General features: G+C 52.2%; 2 long non-coding RNA genes across 2 annotated transcripts; both read left to right on the top strand.

The window, feature by feature from the left end:
- The first annotated feature begins 327 nt into the window (after positions 1 to 327).
- LOC129136162 (uncharacterized) lies at positions 328 to 1,459 on the top strand. Its single transcript, XR_008537513.2, has 2 exons — positions 328 to 454; positions 956 to 1,459. It is a non-coding gene; the product is annotated as an uncharacterized LOC129136162 (long non-coding RNA).
- Positions 1,460 to 5,053: 3,594 nt separating this feature from the next.
- LOC107966882 (uncharacterized) lies at positions 5,054 to 21,738 on the top strand. The gene is made up of 3 exons (XR_001706941.4): positions 5,054 to 8,071; positions 9,955 to 18,682; positions 19,238 to 21,738. It is a non-coding gene; the product is annotated as an uncharacterized LOC107966882 (long non-coding RNA).
- Positions 21,739 to 22,166: the final 428 nt, after the last annotated feature.

Below are 22,166 nucleotides of genomic sequence, written 5' to 3'. Positions count from 1 at the left end.
TTGAGAAGTGGGAACGGCGGGAAGGTAACGCCGTGAGAAGTGGGAACAGCAGGAAGGTAACACCAGTGAGAAGTGGGAACAGAGGGAAGGTAACGCCAGTGAGAAGTGGGAACGGCACGAAGGTAACGCCGTTGAGGATTAGTGGGAACGGAATGCCGTTGAGGAGAAGTGGGAACAGAGGGAAGGTAACACCAGTGAGAAGTGGGAACGGCAGGAAGGTAACGCCGTTGAGAAGTGGGAACAGAGGGAAGGTAACACCAGTGAGAAGTGGGAACGGCGGGAAGGTAACGCCGTGAGAAGTGGGAACAGCAGGAAGGTAACACCAGTGAGAAGTGGGAACGGCGACGCCGGTGAGGGGAAGTGGGAACAGTTGGTGAATTCGCCTAAGGCTCTAATGGCAGTTCCTTGTCGTATTCTTGTGACTTTTACATATGTTTGACGTTGTATCAAAATGGTAAGTTGGGAAAAACCCTCAGAGCAGCTCATCCTCAGACCTGCTGAACAGTCTTCAAAGACGCCAAACGGTGGCAGCCGCGTCTTTGTGAGGCTCTTCTGGCAACGGCGCTGGCGCCGACCTGCCCCGGCAAAGTGTGCGTGTCGGGCAGGCAGCACCCGCCCGCCAGGCCTGGCCACAGTGGGAGGAGGGAGGTGGCGCAGCAGCCGCTGGGCGTCCTGGGGGTGACCTGGGCTCACAGAGGGCAGGGCCTAAGGCCACGCCGATGAGCCTGTTAAACTGCCTCACAGTGTCATTGCGACTCATAACCGTTCTCACCGTTGTTTATTTTATGTGGCACTTGCTTGTGTCCACCCAGACTGCCTGACCACGAACCCAGAAACCATGAATATTTTGTCCCCGACTGTTGGCCGCGCCCTAGAACCAGGCCTGGCCCAGGCTGGGTGGGTGGGTGTGAGGGATAAGAAGAGAAATGGCAGGCAAATCGGTTTTAACATACAGAACTGGTGGCCACGCGGGACAGACCCTAAAGCCAAGGTTCTTTCTGACCTTATCGTGAGGCTGATCCTTGGAGCGCAGGGAGGCGGCCGCAAGGTGAATAGTGCCCTCTGTGTAGGCTCCGGAGCAGAATGGTCATCATGGACAGGCCCCCCAGCTGCTGGACTGTGACTGTTCTGAGGCTGAAATGGGCAGACAGCCTTGCCTCCTCTCCACCTGCAGCTGCAAGCCTGGATGGTGGAGGCACCCCGGGAACCTCCTCTACGCTCGTGTCTTGCTCATGCATTTCTGAGCTCCCTGGCAGTTCAGCCTCCCTTTTATTAAATCCTGACAGGAAGCTTGGATTAAGACCTCGGTAGTGCTAAAGCCCTTGCTCTCTGAACCCATGCTCATGGGGGATGAATCTTGTCTCCCCAAAAGATATGTTCGAGTCCTAAGTCCTAGTTCCTACAAACGTGACCAATTTGGAAACAGGGTCTTTGCAGATGTAAAAAGTTAAGGATATCATGATGAGATCATCTTGGATTTAGTATGGGCCTGAAATCCAGTGCCTGGCATCCTTATGGGAGAAAGGAGAGGCTTGCAAAGATGGAGGTGGGGCTGGGCGATGCTGAGGACACCCGGAGTCACCAGAAGCAGAAGCGCCGAGGAGGGATCTCCCTGGAGCGAGCAGCTCTGAGGGAGCACAGGCCTACACCTTAATCTTGGACTCTGGCTTCCGGAACCATGAGGGAACAAGTGTCTTGTTTTAAGCTGCAGCCCAGGAATCCGCCTCCCTGTGGCTCACCAGTCCCCTTGGGCACATCTTCCCTCTCCTAATGGGGTAAAATCAGGGGCAACGTGCTGTGACCTGTGGCTTTGGGGGTGCTCTCAGGAGCGGCCTGGGGCTGAGCAGGCAGGGAGCCTCTACCTGTACCTACTGTGCCTGCTCCCTGTGAGGGCTGGGACGCCCCCCCGATGCTGAGCAGGTGCCAGGAATGTTGATGGATGGATGGATGGATGGAGAGAGGGATGTTGATGGACGGATGGATGGAGGAAGGGATGTTGATGGACGGATGGATGGAGGGAGGGATGTTGATGGACAGATGGAGGGAGGGAGGAATGTTGATAGACGGAGGGAGGGATTTTGATGGACAGATGGAGGGAGGGAGGAATGTTGATAGACGGATGGAGGGAGGGAGGGATGTTGATGGACGGATGGATGGAGGGAGGGATGTTGATGGACGGATGGATGGAGGGAGGGATGTTGATGGACGGATGGATGGAGGAAGGGATGTTGATGGACGGATGGATGGAGGGAGGGATGTTGATGGACAGATGGAGGGAGGGAGGAATGTTGATAGACGGATGGATGGAGGGAGGGATGTTGACGGACAGATGGAGGGAGGGATGTTAATGGACGGATAGAAGGGATGAAGGGACGGCCAGTCCACCACGAAGCAAGGATGAAACCCTAGATGCAAATCAGGCTCCGAGTCAACTTATGGGAGTTCTTTGATGAAAACATATATTCCTAAAATGAGTCACCAAGGCCCTTGCATTTTTCACTTTCAATCTGCGTTTGTAAACATCTTTATTCAGTTTCACTTTGTACAGAGAGGTCTTCTAATTTTTAATTTCAAGCTGAAAACACGAGGGCTGTTATTCTGGCCCACTTTTTTTTTCTTGGAAAAGATAGGAAGCTCTTCGCCAAAAGAAAAATAAGTCACAAGCTTAATAAATAATGAAGCACAAAGCAAACCACTCATGCTCAATTTTTCATACTTCTATGAATATTTCAGGAAATAATAGATGGCCTTAGAAGACTATCATAAGGCTGGCAGGGACCCGGAGCTGGGGACGGCCACCTTCTTCTCTCAACCCTCTTGATGTCATTTGTGTAAAATTAATGCAGGAGTTGGTTTCATTTTCTAATTCATCGAGAAAGGATATTTCTATTCACAATGACATCTTCCAGTTACCCATCCAAGACTTCGGTGGTGCGGGGCAGGGGAGCCCCCAAGTGGGGCTGAGCCCCGACGGTTCTTGGCTTTACCCTGGAGAGAATTCAAGGGCAAGCCGCAGGTAGAAGGAAAGAGCTTTATTCAGGCGGCCGTGCCACAGCTCACAGCTCCCTGACTGCTCCTGCAGCGGGGCCGCCCCATAGGCAGAGAGCAGCCGCTTGGGGCAGTTTTGCAGTCACACTTATACCGCTTTTAATCGCATGCAGATTAAGGGGCGATTTATGCAGAAATTTCTAGGGAAGGGGTAGTAACTTTTGGGTCATTGAGTCATTGCCATAGAAGGGGGCGGTAACACCCGGGTGTTGCTATGGCAACGGAAAACTGACAGGCACTCGGGTGGGCGAGGCTTAGGGAAAGCTGCTTCCGCGAGCACTGCTTTAACTAGTCAATCCGGTCCGGAGTCCAAGTACTGCCTCTGGAGTCGACTCCCACCTCAAACCTCACTAGAATGATGGCGCCCCAGTCCTCTCTCAGAAGACGTCCATCAGCAACGTGATTCTGTCCTCCCAGCCAAGCTGGCAGCTCCCGGAGCCCCTGCCCTATCGCTGGTCTCCCGGGCTGTGCAGGCCGTGCAGGGACTGTGAGCCCTCCTCACGCGGAGGAAGCAGAGGGGGCTGGACCTGCCTGCCTGGCACATGCACGTGGAGAGGCCGACTGTTGTGCACACTCACGCAGGCACACACACACTTGCTGTCACACACTGAACTCATGCTCACACATGCCCGTCAGGCTCACACTCACACTCGCTCATCCGTGCACTGACACTCATACACGGCCAGCGTCCTAAGGCGGAAGAGTGAAGGAGAGAGGCCTGCACTCCAAGGCTGGGCTGCAAGTGCAGCGGGGGTGAGGGGTGGGGGATCGCCGGAGCAGGTGTGCAACAGGGGTGAGGGGTGGGGGATCGGGGGAGCAGGTGTGCAGCAGGGGTGAGGGGTGGGGGGTCAGGGGAGCCAGCATGTGGTAGGGGTGAGGAGGTGAGAAGTGCCGGGGAGCAGGCATGAGGTGGGGGTGAGGGGTGGGGAGCCCCCGGGAGCAGGTGTGTGGCAGGGGTTGGGGGTGAGGGGTCCTGGGAGCAGGCATGCGGCGGGGGTGAGGTGAGGGGTCCCGGGAGCAGGCATGCGGCAGGGGTCACATTGAGCCGATCTTGATGTTTCTGGCTTTGCCTTTCTTAGCCTCAGCCCCAAATTCTTGCTTACACTTCTAGAAATAAATTACAGCCAACCCGGTCAACACGTTTCCAAATTTTCCAAGACGTCTGCTGACGTCGTTAGCTGGTGACATCCTCTTCTTCACATTTTTAAAGCTTAAAAATAAAAGTCCTGGATCCAAGTCAGACGCCAGCATTTGCTGCTTCCCCTCCGTCTTCTGAGCAGATCTGAGCCTGGGGTTCCGGCTGGGTTTGTTGTTAACTCATAGATACAAAAAACGTCTCCCAGCCCTGCCTCCCTCCGCCGTCCGCCCACAGGGCCTGCAGCCTGAGGCTGGCTCCTGCCTGAGCCGCGCGCGCTCAGTGTGAGGGGCCGTGGGGGTGTCCCTCTGTGGTGTGGCTCCAGACCAGGGGCCTCTGTCACACTCTAGGGCAGCAGTGTTTGGGAAGAGCTGTCACCTGTCCAGGGAATGCCCCTCGGGATGGCACCACCCTGGTGGCTCTGACACACACGGTGACCAGGGAGGGCTGAGGTGGGAGCGCGTTCTGGCTGAACCACGTGGGAGGTGGCATCTGGGGACGAGGCCTCGCCGTCTGTGACCAGTGACCCTTGGCCGAGCGTGAGGACGGCTGTGTCCCCGGGCTGCAGCAGCCACGCACCAGCACCACCTCCCCCGAGCCCCTCACACACCCTGTCCACGACCCCATTCACGGCACCCTCGTCAGTGGTGGGGAGATCGTCCCCTTGGGTCCAATGTGGATGCTGGGGCCGAGGCCACCGGACGCCAAGGCCACCCGTTGGCTCCAGGCCGGCACCTGTTCTCAGAAGAGATCTTGCCTTTGCCAAGGCTGGCCCTGGCCTCGGGCCTGAGACAAGAGCCCAACTGGGAGTTGACTGGGGGGGTCTGGGGGGCACTGGAGGGGTGGGGATGTCAGGAGAAAGAAGGTGACGGCCTGGGAGCCTCAGCGAGGCCTGGACAGGGGACGGGCAGAGGAGCCTCCTTAGTCCCCGTCCAGGCAAGAAAGCCGTGGCCTCGACCCAGGTGCCCACCTGCCCTGGGGGCCTGATTGCGGGTCCCCACCTGCATGCAGGGCGTCCTCTGTATGGCTGCCAGTTTGGGGCATGGCGAGGGCCCAGGGACCTGTCTGAGTCGAATTCCTGGCGGGAGCCGGGTTTGAGGCACACAGGAGCCTCGGTGCTGAGTCGGGGGCAGGTCGGCCCAGGTGACATCACACCCACCCTTGTGTGAACCGCCAGGAGGAGCCCAGGCAGGATAAGGACAAAAGATCATCCCTGGGGCAATGAAGCCCGGAAGGTGCCGGCATGTCTGTGCCTGGGGTGGGTCCACCCTGACTCCCAGGGGCCGGCGATGAGTGTCCGAGAGGAGAGCCCTTGGCCTCAGCGTGCACTGACACCAAGGTGGCGGCGCCTCCTCGGCTTATTCAGACAGCAGGACGTGTCAGAGGAGAGGCTCCAGTTTGGGTTGCCTTTCAAGCAGCAACATCAGAAATGCCCTGCCTCTCCTGGTCTGAGGGATCAGGAGGGTCTAGACCAAATGGCGGTTACCCACCCAGGACAGCCTCTGTCCCTCTGGGAAGGAGAGGTCACCTTGGTCAGAATCCCACCCTCACCTGGCCAGCCCAAGTCTCCCCTGGGACAGGAGGAGTGGAGGCCACCCCTTTCCAGACCCTGATTGAAATACCAGCTGGGAAGGGAGACCGGCATCCCTGGAGTGTGGTGGCCCCCAGGAGAGATGCACCCAGCCAGGTGGTGAGCGGAGATGGTACTGCAGGCACACTGGGCAGGTGAGGCCCAGGAGTCCTGGTCCAGGCATGTTGCCTCCAGCGCCCACCTGTCGGTCTGTGCAGGAGGCCAGGATGCCCTGCAGGGGGGATTGGGTGGGGAGGAGCAAAGGGAGAGGAGGGCATCGCTGTGGCCCTCGACAGCCTGGGGGTCTCCACCAGAGTTGGCGAGGCCGGTGCTCCAGGAGTAGCCGCGTCACCCCCTGCCTCCCCCTGCAGAGCTATTCTGCACCTCCTGACTCCCGAAACGTGGCGCAGAGGCTGCCGTGTGCCTCAAAGACCAGCTCCCACCTGGGAGATTCAGGTCAGACAGACCCCTGGGCCCTCTCCATGCCCGGAGCTGATGACTGTTCAGAGAAGGTTCTACATGCAGGCGGGCCCCCTGTGCTGGCCCACAGGCTCCAGGGACCCGTGACCAGGAGACGCTGAGCTCAGCATGTGGGGGTGTGAACATCTGTCAAGTAAGTAAAGGCACGAGGGGAAGAGGAACCCGTCAGAGGACGGGGGTCCAGGGCCAGGCAGGGGATGGCGCCACAAGGACTGAGGGAGGGAGGACGCTGGAATCCCGCTGCCGTGGGAAATTAACCTGAGCAGCTCTTCAAGAGGAGGAGACCTCGGGCCAGTGCCTGGAGAACTGGCGTGGAGCCTGGGGCTGCGTTTCAGCCATGCCCTGGGCAAGGCTCAGAGCAGCTGGCTCTGCAGGGACCTTGGCCACGGCTTCCTCCTGCTGCTCCCCAGTCTCGCTGCCTCCTTCCGGAAGGTGCACAAGTGACCCCCCAAAGTGCTCCCTAAAGGTGACCCTGGGCTCAGGAGCAGGAGCTCCTGGGTCCTCCCACTCGCCTTCCGAAGGGCCCTGCCCAGCCTGGTGTCAGCAGGTATCCCAGGGGGAGGGCCCCACGGCTCCGCACAGCCTGTCACCTGGCTGTGTGCAAGCCAGGGAGGTCACTGTGACGTCCTGATTTAGTTTCCAACTTCGCTGGTAGAGTTGTGACATTTTCTCTCAAATCACTGCCTCCTGCCACAGCTGACTGATCTTGCATTTAAACAGCCGCCCGCTGTGTCCTGGTGCTCAGAGGAGGTTAGGGCCTGCCTGTTCAATACCTAGACTGTGAGCACACGGGGCGCAGAGAGGCCCTTCAGAGCAGGATGCCTAAAATAGCACCACCGGTGCCCTGCAGGAGCAGACCTGCCCGACTCTTCCTGAGCACAAGGAAGGGCCGTCGCCCCGACACCCTGTCAAACTGAATGTTTAAAGCTCTGATGTGAGCCACACAGGCGGCCTCCGTGCTCCGGGCCTCGCTGTCAACCCACAGGTCTGGGCACCAACTTGTCCTAAAGTCCCGCCAGGTGTCGCGTCCTGCCTGCCCCACACCCCAGGTCCTGTGGGCATCCCCAGCAGATCCCTCCCCAGCTTTGTAGCTGTCCCTATGGGTGCGGGACTCCCTGCTGCAGCCCGCAGACACAGGCAGGACCCTCGACGTGGGTGGGGTCTCTGATTTGTGGACGGAGAGATCCAGCCTCGGTGGTCAGGTAAGGGGTCTACGTTCATCCAGGAAGGAAGGGACCCAATGGGAGCTGAGCCCACTGGACCTGCCACCAGCCCGCAGTGACCCCCGGGGGCCTGAGCTTGGGACGCAGGAGTCCACCTGCCCCCAGCACACTGCATGCGGAGCTCTGCCCTGTTTGTGGAAGCTTGAGGAGGGCTGGCCTCCTGGCACGGCAGAGAGGGACCCCCACTTCAGAGTGGTGGGGGAAGGAGGGGCGAGGGCCCTAGGGTGTCCTCCCTCAGTCCTCAGATGAGGCCACCGCGCCTTCAGAGACGGGATCCTCCCTCGGTCTTCAGATGAGACCCAGCACCTTCAGAGATGGGGTCCTCCCTCGGTCCTCATATGAGACCCAGTGTCTTCAGAGACGGGGTCCTCCCTCGGTCCTCACATGAGACCCAGCGCCTTCAGAGATGGGATCCTCCCTCGGTCCTCACATGAGACCCAGCGTCTTCAGAGACGGGATCCTCCCTCGGTCCTCACATGAGACCCAGCGCCTTCAGAGACGGGATCCTCCCTCGGTCCTCACATGAGACCCAGCGCCTTCAGAGACGGGATCCTCCCTCGGTCCTCAGATGAGGCCACAGCGCCTTCAGGGAGGGGATCCTCCCTCGGTCCTCAGGTGAGACCCAGCGCCTTCAGAGATGGGATGAGACCCAGTGCCTTCAGAGATGGGATATTTGATGTAAGATGTGGCAGAGGGGCTTTCACAGGCCTGTTGGTGAGCACAGGGTGGCCTGGCTCCTTTTTATATTTTCACTGTAGTGGATGTCGCTTAACCACAGACCGATTCCACATGGCTCTCAGCAGGGCCGGGAGACAGCTGTTAGTGCTGCAGGTGCAGGCCCACCCTGAGGGACTGACAGGGATCTGGACAGCCCCAGGAGCCATCGGCTCTGTGCTCAGCTGCACTGAGGTGCAGGGGCTGAGATTAGAGCGCTCAGCCACATAGCACTTCCCAGCAAGACCTCTGATCACCCAGACCGATACACCGGCCACTGCCAGCGCAGCCTGGCATGACGGACAGGAACCGCCATCAGGGCCAGGCAGGCAAAGCAGGAGCGGCTCACCCCAAGGGGGGCAGCTGAGGACAGGGCCCGAGGCTGAGGCCTGATCTAAAGGAGGCCTCGGAGGATCCTGGGGGGAGATCAATAAGGGGGTCGATAAGGGAATTGGCCATTTATCTGCAGGAAACACTGCCTGCTGCCAATGCTTCTTCAGCAACACGTTTGCCTTTTTACTTGTTTGCAGAGAGGTTTGACCATTTAGGGTTTTTATGTAGCTGTGTGACCACCCTGTGGGTTCACCTTGCCCGATGTCTAGACAGAGCTGATATCAAGACAGGGGAATTGCAATAGAGAAAGAGTAATTCAGGCAGAGCTGGCTGTGCGGGAGACTGGAGTTTTATTATTACTCAAATCAGTTCCCTGAAAACTCGAGGACCAGAGTCTTTTTTTAAAATATATATATATTTTTATTATACTTTAAGTTCTAGGGTACATGTGCACGACGTGCAGGTTTGTTACATACGTATACACGTGCCATGTTGGTGTGCTGCACCCATTAACTCGTCATTTACATTAGGTGTATCTCCTAATGCCATCCCTCCTCCCTCCCCACAACAGGCCCCGGTGTGTGATGTTCCCCTTCCTGTGTCCAAGTGTTCTCATTGTTCAATTCCCACCTATGAGTGAGAACATGTGGTGTTTGGTTTTTTGTCCTTGCGATAGTTTGCTGAGAATGGTGGTTTCTAGCTTCATCCATGTCCCTACAAAGGACATGAACTCATCATTTTTTATGGCTGCATAGTATTCCATGGTGTGTAGGGGACCAGAGTCTTTAAGGATAATTTGATGGGCAGGGGCCAGTGAATCTGGTGCTGACCGGTTGGCTTGGGATGAAATCACAGGGAGTTGAAGCTGTCCTCTTCTGCTGAATCAGTTCCTGGGTGAGGGTCACAGAACTAGTTGGCAGTTTCAGGTGGGGCCATCCAGTTGTCAGAAATCAAAAACCTGAAAAGACATCTCAGCAGGCTGAGCTTAGGTTCACAATAGTGATGATATCCTCAAGAGTAAGTGGGGAAGTTGCAAGTCATATGACCTCCAGAATCATGGCTGGTAATATTTAGAATTCCAGCCTGTCTCATTCTAACTTGGTAGCTGGTGGCCTTTCATTCATTTTACAAGAGCAGTTTAGCTTTTGGGAAGGGCTATTATTTAAACTATAAACTAAATTCCTTCCCAAAGCTAGTTCAGCCTACACCCCGGAATGGACGCGGACAGTTTGGAGGTTAGAAGCAAGATGGAGTCGGTTAGGTCCCATACCTTTAACTGTCATCATTTCCTTCGTTATGATTTTCAAAGGCAGTTTTAGTTGTATCTGTCAATCTTTCATGCTCTCTAGGTTTTGAGTCATAGTCATTCCTCAAGCCAAGGATGTTTACAGTTCTCCTCTTCTGAAATGCTTTGGATTTATTTATTTTTTAATTTAACTTGATTTTTCCAGATGCATTTGGTGCGAGCGTGTGAGGCCCAAGTTGGCTCGTTCCTAGCCCCGCTGTCACATGCTGCGGGACCCCCTCTGCAGTGAGCAGGGCACCTTTCTGGCCACTGCATTTCTGGGTGGCTCCACCGTGGTCTGGAGACTGCAGCGGCTCCACTGACCGGTTCATGGCTCTCGAACAGTGCTAACTTCCTACCTCGATGAAATGTCTGTTATCCGGTGGGACTAGTCCATCCTTGCTTCTGCCACAGAATTTTTTTGAATCCATGCATATTTGGTTTTCTAAATAAAACTGAGAATGAACTTGCCCAGTTCTTCGCACATGAGTACACACACACACGGACACGCACACACACTCGTACATAAGTTGGCATTGGTACGGAATCACACTAAATGTACCGAGTCACTTAGGAATAATTAATATCTTTGTAATACTGAGTCTTTCTACCCAAGAATGCGGCAGTCCTTCCTTCTTTTTTCCAGTCTTCTCTTCCAGTCGCCAGTAACATTTATGGTTTTCTTTGGGAATATCTTGTAGTTCCTAGGCATTTTATCTGTGCTGCTGCGGTTGTTGTAAGTGGGATTATTTTCTCATTTTTCTTCTAACTGGTCACTACTTTCTAGGGAGTCTGTGGCTTGTCACCCTGTGTTATGCACCTGCTCTGAGGGCGCCCTCTGGTCAGGGATCAAGTCCTGGGTGTGCAGTGCACAACCTGACCACCCTGACATGCCAGTGCCTTCACCTCTGCCTTTCTCAGATTTGTGCCTCTGATTCCTGTCTTTGATCAAATTTCGTCAAGGTCATGTCGAACATCCTTGCCTTGTTTCTGACAGTGAAAATGGCTATAATATTTCCCGTTAAGTGGGATGTTGTACATGCCCGTTCATTCCTAATTTATTTAGGGTTTTTACACAAGAATGGACGCTGGATTTTATCAAGTGCATTTTAGACATCTATGGAAGTAATCACATTTTTTCTTTTACAGCCGGCAACAGGAGGAATTAGAGTCATCAATGTCGTAGTGTTAAATCGTTGGCTGGTCCCAATGGGTCATTCTTTCTGATCCACTGCCGATTCTGCTGGCTAAGATCCTATTTAAGATTTTTACATTGACATTCACAGGCAAGATTGGCTTGTAGCTTTCACTTTTGTGCTACCTTCATCAAAATTGAATGTCAACATTATTAGTTTTGAAGCTCTCCTTCTTCTCCTATGCTCCAGAATCTTTTAAAAAGCAACAGAGTGACCATCTCCATAAAGATGATGCACATTTTCCCTGTGAAATTGTCTGGCCTGATTTTCTGGGCAGGGCTGGGTAGTTCTTAACAGTTTTCTCTGTCTCTTCTACAGTCATTGGTCCATTGAGAGATTTTCTCTCTTTTGGGGGAGTTTTCATACCTACATTTTCTTAGAAAAGATAAAATCCATAGCAGCAGAGTGCTGCCATAGGATTCTTCACTGTAAATGTGTGTGATGTCTCCTTTTCCATTTATTATTTTGTGATCTGTATTTTCTCCATTTTTCTTAATTACCAACAGGCTGATCAGGTGCTGGGTTTACTTATTGTTGCTTTGGTTCTTCTGTTTTCTAATTAACTTCTATTTTTATCTTTTTAATCCCTTCCTTGTACTTTTCTTAGAGCAATGTCATTTTTTTTTAATAAAACCTGAGTTGGATGGTTAAATACTATGTCTGGGTTATAATCATAAGTACTTTTTCTCTGAGCACTGCCTTTGGCAGTGATATGTAACAGCTTTCCTTCTTGCTATTTTTGAGATATTCTATTTAATTTATTTAAGTTTTGGTTTGTTCTTGAACCTAAAAGTTGTTTAAGACACAGGCCTTTTATTCAGCGAGTAGGGCTGTTAGTTTCCAGTTGTGTTTTAAATGTCTACTTTTGTTGTCTTATTGTAAATCAAAAATAAAATTCTAAGCCCCTCGACCATCTGAACAGACCCCTCCTTTTAGCCAGGGGCCAAAGTTAACCTGAAAACTTAGTTCAGGCTGTGATGGGAGCAGGGAGCTGGACGTGCCTCATTATCCCTCCTCCCTTTTGGAACTACTGATAGAACAGACTCTTTAACTCTGATAAGAAACATTTACAGTCTATTTTCTCTGAAGCCTGCAACCTGAAGGCCTCATTTGTGTGATAAAACCTTAGTCTTCACAACTCCTTATCTTAACCCAGATGTTCCTTTCTATTGATAATAACTGTTTCAACCAATTGCCAATCAGAAAATCTTTGAATCTGCCTACGACCTGGAAGCCCCCTCCCCCTTCTCATTGACCCACCTTTCCAGACTGAACCAACACATCTTAGTGTACTGAGATGCATCTCCCTTGAGTGTATAAAACCAGGCTGTGCCCCGGCCACCCTGGGCGCATGCCCTCAGGGTCTCCTGGGGCTGTGTCACGGGCCATGGTCATTCGTATTTGGCTCAGAATAAATCTCTTCAATTATTTTACAGAGTTTGACTCTTTTCATCAACAGTGTTAGCAGTGACCAGCCAGAGAGACAAGGGGAGGGAAGAAGAAATGAGTTCTCCCATACAGCCCACCTCCTCCACTGCCCACACGGCCATTCCCTGCTCTGACCAGTGTCCCCAGGCGTCTGGGGTTTGGAGTGGAACCTACCATGCCTGCTGGTTCACTATTGTCTCAGAGCTGTTTAAAAAGAAAAAAAGAAAAAAAATGACCACAACGAAACTGCTAAACCACCTGATAATTAAAGCAAGAAAAACAAATCAAAGAAAATGTCAATGCACAAAATTAGGACTGGGAACGTGAGACTGACCACAGACAGAATTAAAGTGCTTGATGCTCAGATCCTCGGATAATGTTTTGCACAACTCTATGCTAATGATTTGAAGTTAGGAGGCAATGCAGCTTTTAAGGAAAATTAAGATGGGCAGGGTGGACTTGTGGATGGCCCAGTGACTGTGGATAAACTGGGAGAGCTCCGGGTGAGACCAGAGCTGAAGAGAGGTCCGTGGATCTCACTTCCCCAGCAGGGCATCCACAGCCATCTCAAGAGGATGCATCCTTCCTCCATGGGACTCCGGGATTTTCTGGCTTTCCAGGGCCTGCATTTCAGAGGGCAGGCTTTTCCTGCCCTGCCACACCCTGCAGTACCTGCACCTGCACCCCTTCCTGCATGCCGCCCTCTCTCTCTGCACACCTCAGCTGGGAGGAAGGAGAAAGAACAGAGTGAGTGATCCCTATTTTTGGGATTTCAGGACATTGGCAAAAGCTTCCATTCCAAATAAAATATCCAGCCCCCTCTGAGTGGTGTCTAACCTCCACACTTAGAGACTTTTTCCTTTGACTGAAGCAAAACCATGCTGCCACTCACTTCTCAGGGGGTGCCAGCCCTGGGAAGGGGTGTTCCTGGAAAGGTCTGCACACTGGGCTGCACAAGGTGTTTCCCTCCAAGAGTGGAGAAGAGTGGGGTTTGGAGTCCTCATGCTCCAGGGTCATGGCCGCTGAGACTGGAGGAGCTGCATTAGTCCCGTCTGAATTCCGTGATTCGGGCAGAATTGCACTTGCCACGTTGAGCACACACTCCAGCAAACCCTGTGCTCTGCGTTATAGGAGGTTCTACAACAGGCAACTCTGGTCTGTGGTGGCTGAAGTCAGAGCACAGGTGCCCCAGGGCAGGGTAGGGCCAACTGGGAGGGGCACATGGGCCTCTGTGGGGTGACAGGGTGGTTTCCGTCCTGAGGGGTGTGGGTGACCACGTGCACACACTTCCAAAACTCATGGAAACGCAGCACTTACCACCTGTTCGTTTTGCTGCATGTAAATTATACCAAAATAAAGGAAGCAGTGAAGGAGCAGGGAAAAGGCAGGTTTGTGATCTTCCTCGCCAGGGCTGGCTTCAAGGAAACAAGCGCTGACCAAGACAGATGGGCACTTGGTGGTAGCAAAGGATATGAGCCACAGAGAAGCCCCAGCAAACCCCTGTGCTCCGAATGGGATGGAATTGGCATCTGCTGAGAGCGACAGAGCCAAAGGGTGTGCGGGGAGAGCCAGACAGACACTTCAGAGGCCTGAAGAGTGTCGTCAGTAACACAGTTCTAACCAATATTCATCGAAGGCCTTTCAAGTGCCCATGGAACAATCACAAAAATGGATGGCGTATCGAGGCCCAGAGGAAACCATGAATTCCAAAGCATACACACCGCCAGGCGACGTTCACCAATCCCAGCGCAGTACCACTGCCAGTTGAAGTCAATACCGTGAAGCGGAAAACCTCACCATCTGAACATTTTTTAACTCTCTAACGTAACTATTAAGCCAAAAGAAAATAAAGTTCTCTTTACAGAATATCTAGAAAACAATGAAGAAGAAAATCCACGTTCAAGAAAATATCTCCAAAGTTTGAAATTGAGGAAAATTAGTGGTGAGTGATTTTAGTATCACAGCAGAGCACTCTCCCCTCCCTCGGAAAATGCGGCCTCACTGCCTTCCCGCTTACGGCCCCCGAGGCTGCCGTACTGCAGCCCCATGAAACTGGAGGGCGTCTTACAGAAAGGTGATAGTGCGGACATTTTTTTGGAGAAGATAACCCTAGAGACTACGCTTTTTGTAGGACAGGAACCAGGTTTGGACCTAACTTATCTAATGATCTCATAACCCCAAAATAAAATTCTAAGACCCCCCCCCCAGTTGACTGGACTCCCTCTGGGCCAAGGGGACCCCAGGAAACCTGAAAAACTGGATTATTGATGGGAAGGGAGGCTGGGCTCCCCCTCCCTGTTGGAGCTTAGGCACAGCTGACCAGCATTTATACTAAAGTAGAGATCATAAGACTGACAAATAGACTTTTTGTGGCAATTAGATACCAAATTCCAACCTGACTCTGGCATAGCATTGCATGACAGCAGATAGCAGACCCTAAAGAAAAGCACAGTATTTTACTCCCAAATATGTTTCTTTGACATGTTTTGAAATGGCTGGGCAAAGTGCACTCTTGTAGGGGAAAATGTGTCTATAGAGAGTGGCCTTCCCTTACTAGGTCCTTTCCTGATCCGGGAGAGATTTACCTAAGAGATTTATGGCACCTTTCAAGGTCCAGAAAGAGACGTTTATCATCTACTCTCTCTGAAGCTACTTCATGTATGAAACAAAAATTACCTTGACTTCCACAACCTCCGATCTTAAGCATTTCTTTCTGCTGACTTCAACTGTAAGCAAAGCTTAACTTTTTCAACCAATTGCTAATCATAAAATCTTTGAATCCACCTAAGACCTGAATGCCCCTGCGCTGCCTGGCTTCAAGATGTCTCACCTTTCCAGGCTGAACCAATGTACACCTTATATGTATTGATTTGCCTGTAAGTTCTGTCTCCCTAAAATATGTAAAATGGAACTGTAACCCAACCACCTTGGGTGCACATTTTCAGGAGCTCTTGAAACTGTACCCCGGTCCATGGCCACTCATATTTGGCTCAGAAGAAACTTCTTTAAATATTTTAGACTTTGGCTTTCCTCATCAACAATCTCTCTCCCATTTAATTTCAATTCCTCAAATACTCTGTGAAGTCATGCTGTCATTCTGTCCGTTACCTCATTCATGAGTTAAAAAGAACTTTGTCACATAGCGCAGCTATTTGTATAAAAAAGAGTTTTAACAGTTTGAGAATTGTGCTTTTACAAGACATGTCAGAAATTATTAGATACTGCCAAGAGTGCTCAGATAGAAATTCATAGTCTCACATGCTTATCAGTTAACAAGAAAACATGAAAATAGGTAAATTAAACATCCAATTCAAGAACTGCAAAACATAGCTAAGTGAGGCAGACAGAAGGACTTTGTAAACCAAAAATAAAATTCTAAGCCCTGATCATCTGAATGGACCCTGCCTCTCAGTCAAGGGCATTCCAAAGTTAACCTGAAAACCTAGTTCAGGCCATGATGGGAAGGGGGAGCTGGAGGTGTCTCATTATCCCTCCTCCCTTTTGGAATTACTGAGAGAACAGACTCTTTAACTCTGATAAGAAACATTTATGATCTATTCTCTCTAAAGCCTGCTACCTGGAAGCTTCATCTGTGTGATGAAACCTTGGTCTCCACAACCTCTTATCTTAACCTGGACATTTCTTTCTAAGTCTTTAGACAATAACTTGACTCAACCAATTGCCAGTTAGAAAATCCTTGAATCTACCTATGACCTGGAAGCCCCCCGCTTCCAGTTGTCCCCCATTTCCAGACGGAGACGATGTACGTCTTACATGTGTTGATGGATGTCTCATGTCTCTCTTAAAGATATAAAACCAAATGTGGCCTGACAACCACAGACACATGTTCTCAGGAACTCCTGAAGGCTGTGTCATGGGGCCATTGGCCACTCATATTTGGTTCAGAATAAATCTCTTTAAATATTTTACAGAGTTTGATTATTTTCATCAACAACTTACTAAGGAATAAAGAAGAAATTAATGATTTGAAAAGCAGGAAATGATAGGATCAATTAATAGGCACCAAAGCTGGTTCTTTTAAAAAAAAAGGAAAACAATAAAATACAGAAACCATCAACAAACCCAACCAAAAAGAAATACATAAAATCAGAAATAAGCATCAGAAAATAGCCCAGATGCAGAGTAAGTGAAAAACAACTGCGATAAGACTACTTTGTTCAACACTATGCATATTGAAATCTGTATGAAATGAATGCTTTTTAAGGAAAATATTATCAAACTGATTTTGGAGGAGCCAATTACCACAGGAGAAGTATTAAAGAGCTATGAGAGAAGTGTTAAAGAGCTACGACAGTCACCCACACATGCTCATGTTGGAGGAAAACTTGTCCTCTGTCATCTCAGGTTCTCTATTGGGGGCCTGCAAATAAAACAAAAGACGGATTAGCAAAGGGTAAAGTTGATTCACATGCATACTCAGGAAGAAAGTGACTCAAAGAAGCAGCTAGAATTTGGGGCTGAGAAACCATCTTATCAAGGGGAAGGAGGTAGGACCCTGAGGGCCAGCATGTGGTGGGAAACGAGCGAGAGAGACACAGGAAGCTAACGGAGGGCAAGGTCCGCTTGGGAAAGGTCTGTGTGTGCCATTCCTCATCCCAGTGCTGACTTCTCATCTCCAGCAACTGGAGTTGCTCTGTCTCTTGGTACCAGAAGCCTCCTTTCAAGGGGCCGTGATGGCTGAGTCCTTGGGCTGTAATGGCCGAGTCCTTGGGCGGTGATGGCCGAGTCCTTGGGCCGTGATGGCCGAGTCCTTGGGCCGTGACGGCTGAGTCCTTGGGCGGTGATGGCTGAGTCCTTCTGGAAGCCTCTGCTTTTAGGCAGATAAGGCCGCTGTGGAGAAAGCCTCCTCCTGCACTGTGGATTCCCAAACACCATCAGCTCAAAATGATCCTTACACCACAAAGTGTGATCTGGATCCCTTCACACACCTGCACATATACACAGATATGCATGTGCTTACACGTATGTACACATGCACACTCAAACACACATACATATGTGTGGTTACATGCACACACACGTGTACACATATACACATGCACATACATGCACATAGATATACACACAGTGCATGTATACACATATATATCCATATCCACACAAATGCACACATGAACGTGCTTACATATGGGTACACATGCTCACACATATACACATATCTCCATCTACACATATGCATCCACATCCACATGAATACTCATGCATACACATGTTTACACACGTGCACACACGGACACACAGGCACACACATACACATGTACACACATGACCAAACAACACACATGCATGCATGTACTTACATTTACACATGCACACATAAACACCCACATGAAGACAACATACATATACATATGCACACATACATGCTCACACATTCATATACACACACGCTATACACATACATGCAGCATGTGCATACACAAACGTACCCCCACACACACATACATATACACACTTGCTCCAAATGAGAAAGAAAAGTCCACCTTACAAGTTCTCGCAAACCTTAAGGAACATGTAATTAAAATGCTATGAACCAGTTCAGGAGCACAGAAGGAAAGATCAAGCTTCCACATTGTTTGTTTGAAAATATCACAGAATCACCTTCCTTATCAATATCGAGGCACAAATTCTTAGTATTAGCAAGCAGATGCACACCGAAGGCAAGCGAGTGAGAAAGCCCACTGCGGCTGGATCAGAAGACACACGGTCTTACGGCAGTTCTCTTTAAATCAACTTGTACGGGAGAAAATGCCAACAGTGTGCTTTTGGCTGTGTTTTGTGTTTATTCTTTAAACTAGACCAGATGTTTCAGCATTTACATAAAAATAAACATGCAAATACAGTCTTACAAAACGTTGAAGAGAGAGGCCTCAGAGAAGAGAGTGCTGCCGCTGTCCAAGTGTGCCGTGAGCTGCAGCAGCCTCAGCAGCGGGGCCTGCTGGACCAGGATTTCAGAACGAGGCTCTGCTCTAATGACACAGCAAGGCTTCAAAAATATCTTCCAGTGAATGGATGGGTAGTTAGCTGGAAGCCATGATGCTAAACAGGTATGATGCAACTGCCATTTCTGTGAACCAAAAAAGAATATACACGTACACATCACCTGTGCACGGTGTCTACAGAAGGCAGAGGGAAGGCAGGTAGAAGCATTAATTAAGAGCTGCAGATTCATCAGATAAAAATGTGTGACCCCAGGTTAGGTGCTGGGATGCAGCAATGCTGAGTTCCTGGGATCCTGGGATGCTGGAGGTACTGGGGGTAGTGGGATGCTGGGGTGCTGGGATACATGGAGGCTGGGATGCTGCGGTGCTGGGATGCTGAGATGCTGGGATGCTGGGGTGCTGGGATGCTGAGATGCTGGGATGCTGGGGTGCTGGGGTGCTGGGATGCTGGGGTGCTGGGGTGCTGGGATGCTGGGGTGCTGGGATGCTGGGGTGCTGGGGTGCTGGGGTGCTGGGATGCTGAGGTGCTGGGGTGCTGGGATGCTGGGATGCTGGGGTGCTGGGGTGCTGGGATGCTGGGGTGCTGGGATGCTGGAGTGCTGGGATGCTGCGATGCTGGGATCCTGGGATCCTGAGTGCTGGGTGCAGGGCTGTTGGGAATGACAGCCTGGGGTGCTGAGTGCTGGGCTGTTAGGGATGATGGTCTGAGGTGCTGAGTGCTGGGGTGCTGGGTGCTGGGTGCTGAGTGCTGGGCTGTTGGGGATGATGGTCTGAGGTGCTGAGTGCTGGGGTGCTGGGTGCTGGGTGCTGAGTGCTGGGCTGTTGGGGATGACAGCGGATGTTCTCCTCCCTGTCTTTTCAGGGCATGTGCACACCACCCTCGGGCGTCATCCTGGAGACGCGGGAGCTCGGCTGCCAGGTTGCTGATACGCTCCATGTTCAGGGGCTGTCCCACCGGGAAAGGTGCCCGTGGGGGTGAGAAGCCCTCTTCTGATCCTCCTGCTTTCCTGGGGGGTGAAGCTGCTTTCCCAGAAAACATCAGGCCCCCCTCCCGGCTGCCGGACCCCACAGTGTGGTCTTTGTCCCCAGGGGCAGTGCTTTCTGCCCCTTTTGTTCTCTGCTGATCCCCAGAGCCTGGCCCTGCACAGGTCGTTGGTGATGTCTGTGGATTAGAGACCTGCTCCCCTGTGCCTCCACAGGGGAGGGCCACACGTGCATACACATGCACACTCAGACACACGGTCACGTACATGATCATGCTTACATGTCACACACTATACACACGCACTCTTGTGTACACATGGCACACACTTACCCTAACGCAGCCACACAGTTCACACACACCCACCCCCTCCTGCTGACACTCTCACAGTCACACACATGCACTCACCACACCCTCCCCTAGTGGGCTCTGGGGTTCCACCAACCGTAGCTGGGTGGCCACCCCGTGGCCTTCACCACTGCGTGGCCCAACACACAAAGGTGGCCTGGGGCCTCTCCCGACTCTAGGATCAGTTCTTCCTGGTTCCCTGGGCCAACATTCTCCTGCGGGCCCAGTCTCAGTCAGCCCTCACACGTGGGGATTCCAGCTCAGCCCCCTTTCCCAGACTCCACACTTGGATTCTCAAGCCGTAGGTAAAGTAGCCGTGCTGGCACCGACTGGCCCCAAAGTGGAGCTGATGCCACAAAGCACTGCCGGGCCAGACACCAGCCAGGCAGGCCCCTGGGACAGCGGTGCAGGTCGGCTTCCAGCCGACTTTGGGGTCCCCAGGACCCTGCCTTTCTGGAGGGGTCACCAAGCCAGAGCTGGGCTCCACCTGGCCATTTGTGAGATGTGCAGCTTTGTGAGCTGGTGCTGCCCCTGGGGCAGTCTAAACAGCGGTGGTGGGAGGATGTGCAAATGCTTCCAACCAGGGGCTTCATTTTCGCTTTTCCCTGGAGAGCCTGTTTGCCAGCACCCCGCTACCAGGGACCCTCCGTGCCTCCCCAACTCCACCTAACCCCTTCTCCAGCTCCCCTAGTGGGGGGCGGCACCTTGCTCTTCTGAGCGGAGCCGGGGAGAGCCAGGACCCCGCACATCACCACGTCCCTCCTGCCCCCGGCTTCTGCTTGCCTGTCCCCAGGAGCTGGGATGCCAGGTCGATTTCAACCAAGTTCTCTTTTACGGACATACACACCAGTGGGATTTGATTACTGGCCTCACCTGCGCTGGAAGAAGCTCTATCTTTAACTTCTGTTCTGCTCATTCTGCTCATGTATATATTCTGAGATGTTTTAAACAACAATTCACCCATCTTCCTGGCTTTCACCTGATGAAATTACAAATGTTCAGAATTCTCACCACCTTCTGGTTAAGCAAGTGTCATGGATTGAACTGTGTCCCCCTGAAACTCTTATGCTGGAGTCCTAGTCCCACGGCCTCAGAATGTGGCCTTATTTGGAGACAGGGTCTTCACAGAGGTGATCTGTTTAACAGGAGGTCCCAGGGTGGGCCCTAAACCCCATGGCTGGTGTCCGTATAAGATGGGCACATTTGGACACCGAGACACAGACAAGAAGACAACCACATACGGCCACGCGGGGTGCCCTCCAAGGAACCAACTCCGGCCGCACCTTGATCTCGGCCTTCCCGCCTCCTTTCCCGCTGTTTAAGCCGCCCATGAGAGTGCCCCGTGATGGCAACGCCAGCGGGCGCATATACAGCGGGCCTCTGGGGTCCAGCCTGGGAGCCCAGACACAGACACCGTCTCTACCTGGCAAGATGGGGTGACGAAATGAGAAATGAATAGATCTGGTCTCTGCTCCCGAGACCCCGCACAGGGCTCCAAAAGCCCTCGAATTTCCTGGGTGATGGCAGCAGATTCTTCCGTTCAAATGAGGTGAGGCTTGGTGGCTCCTGGAGGGGGGCCGGTCACCAGAGAGACCAGCCAGGATTAGCACCTGCAGCTCTCAACCCTGCACCCACCCTCCTCCAGGGATCATCCACCATCATCCTTCATGTCTGTGATGGAGCCTCCATAAGAATGCCTGGACTATGGGTCCCGAGCATTTCCGGGTTGCTGAACACATCCACGGGCCAGGAGGGTGGTGCCCCCCACTCCACGGACACAGAAGCTCCTGGGCTGGGGACCCTTTCCAACCCTGCCCTGTGCCCCGGCCCACCTGGCTGCCCATCTGCGGCCTTTCTCATCTCCTTTTCCTGCGTTCTGTGATAATTTTGTGTTGCACTCTTGATATTTAAGGCTAATGTGTAACTAGAAAACTGAGTTTTAATATTTAATGCCCTTGGATTTGGGAAATCTCTTACTACATTATGTTTGGATATACTTTCTCTGAGGGGATAAATATTTTATCGAGGCTGTACCCATGTGTGGAGTGTCTTTACCAACAAAGGCCCATCTGAGAACTGTCTTTGGGAAGGAATATGGTCATTTAGCAGGGATCTGAGGCTGCCAACTTCAAGACGGGGTGGGGCTCTAGGACCCTGAGAAACATACGACGTTCAGGTTTCAAAACTATGTCCAGGCAGCTTATTTGATCCCATGTAGGTATGGTGGCCTCTCCCGGGTGGAATTCCACTCTCCCAGGTGGGCCTCTCCCAGGCGGTCCTCTCCCAGGGGGTCCTCTCCCAGGTGGGCCTCTCCCGGGTGGAATTCCACTCTCCCACGTGGGCCTCTCGTGGGTGGGCCTCTCCCAGGGGGTCCTCTCCCAGGTGGGCCTACCCCAGGTGGGCCTCCCCTAGAGATCCCCGAGTGTGCCCACCCCCGGGTGAGTCCTGGGCCCTCCCCTCC

This window comes from Pan troglodytes, chromosome 8 (genome assembly GCF_028858775.2).
Source record: "Pan troglodytes isolate AG18354 chromosome 8, NHGRI_mPanTro3-v2.0_pri, whole genome shotgun sequence".
NCBI classification, from domain to species: domain Eukaryota; kingdom Metazoa; phylum Chordata; class Mammalia; order Primates; family Hominidae; genus Pan; species Pan troglodytes.
The sequence above is the reverse complement of the archived record's forward strand: the minus strand, read 5'-3'. Positions and strand labels throughout refer to the sequence as shown.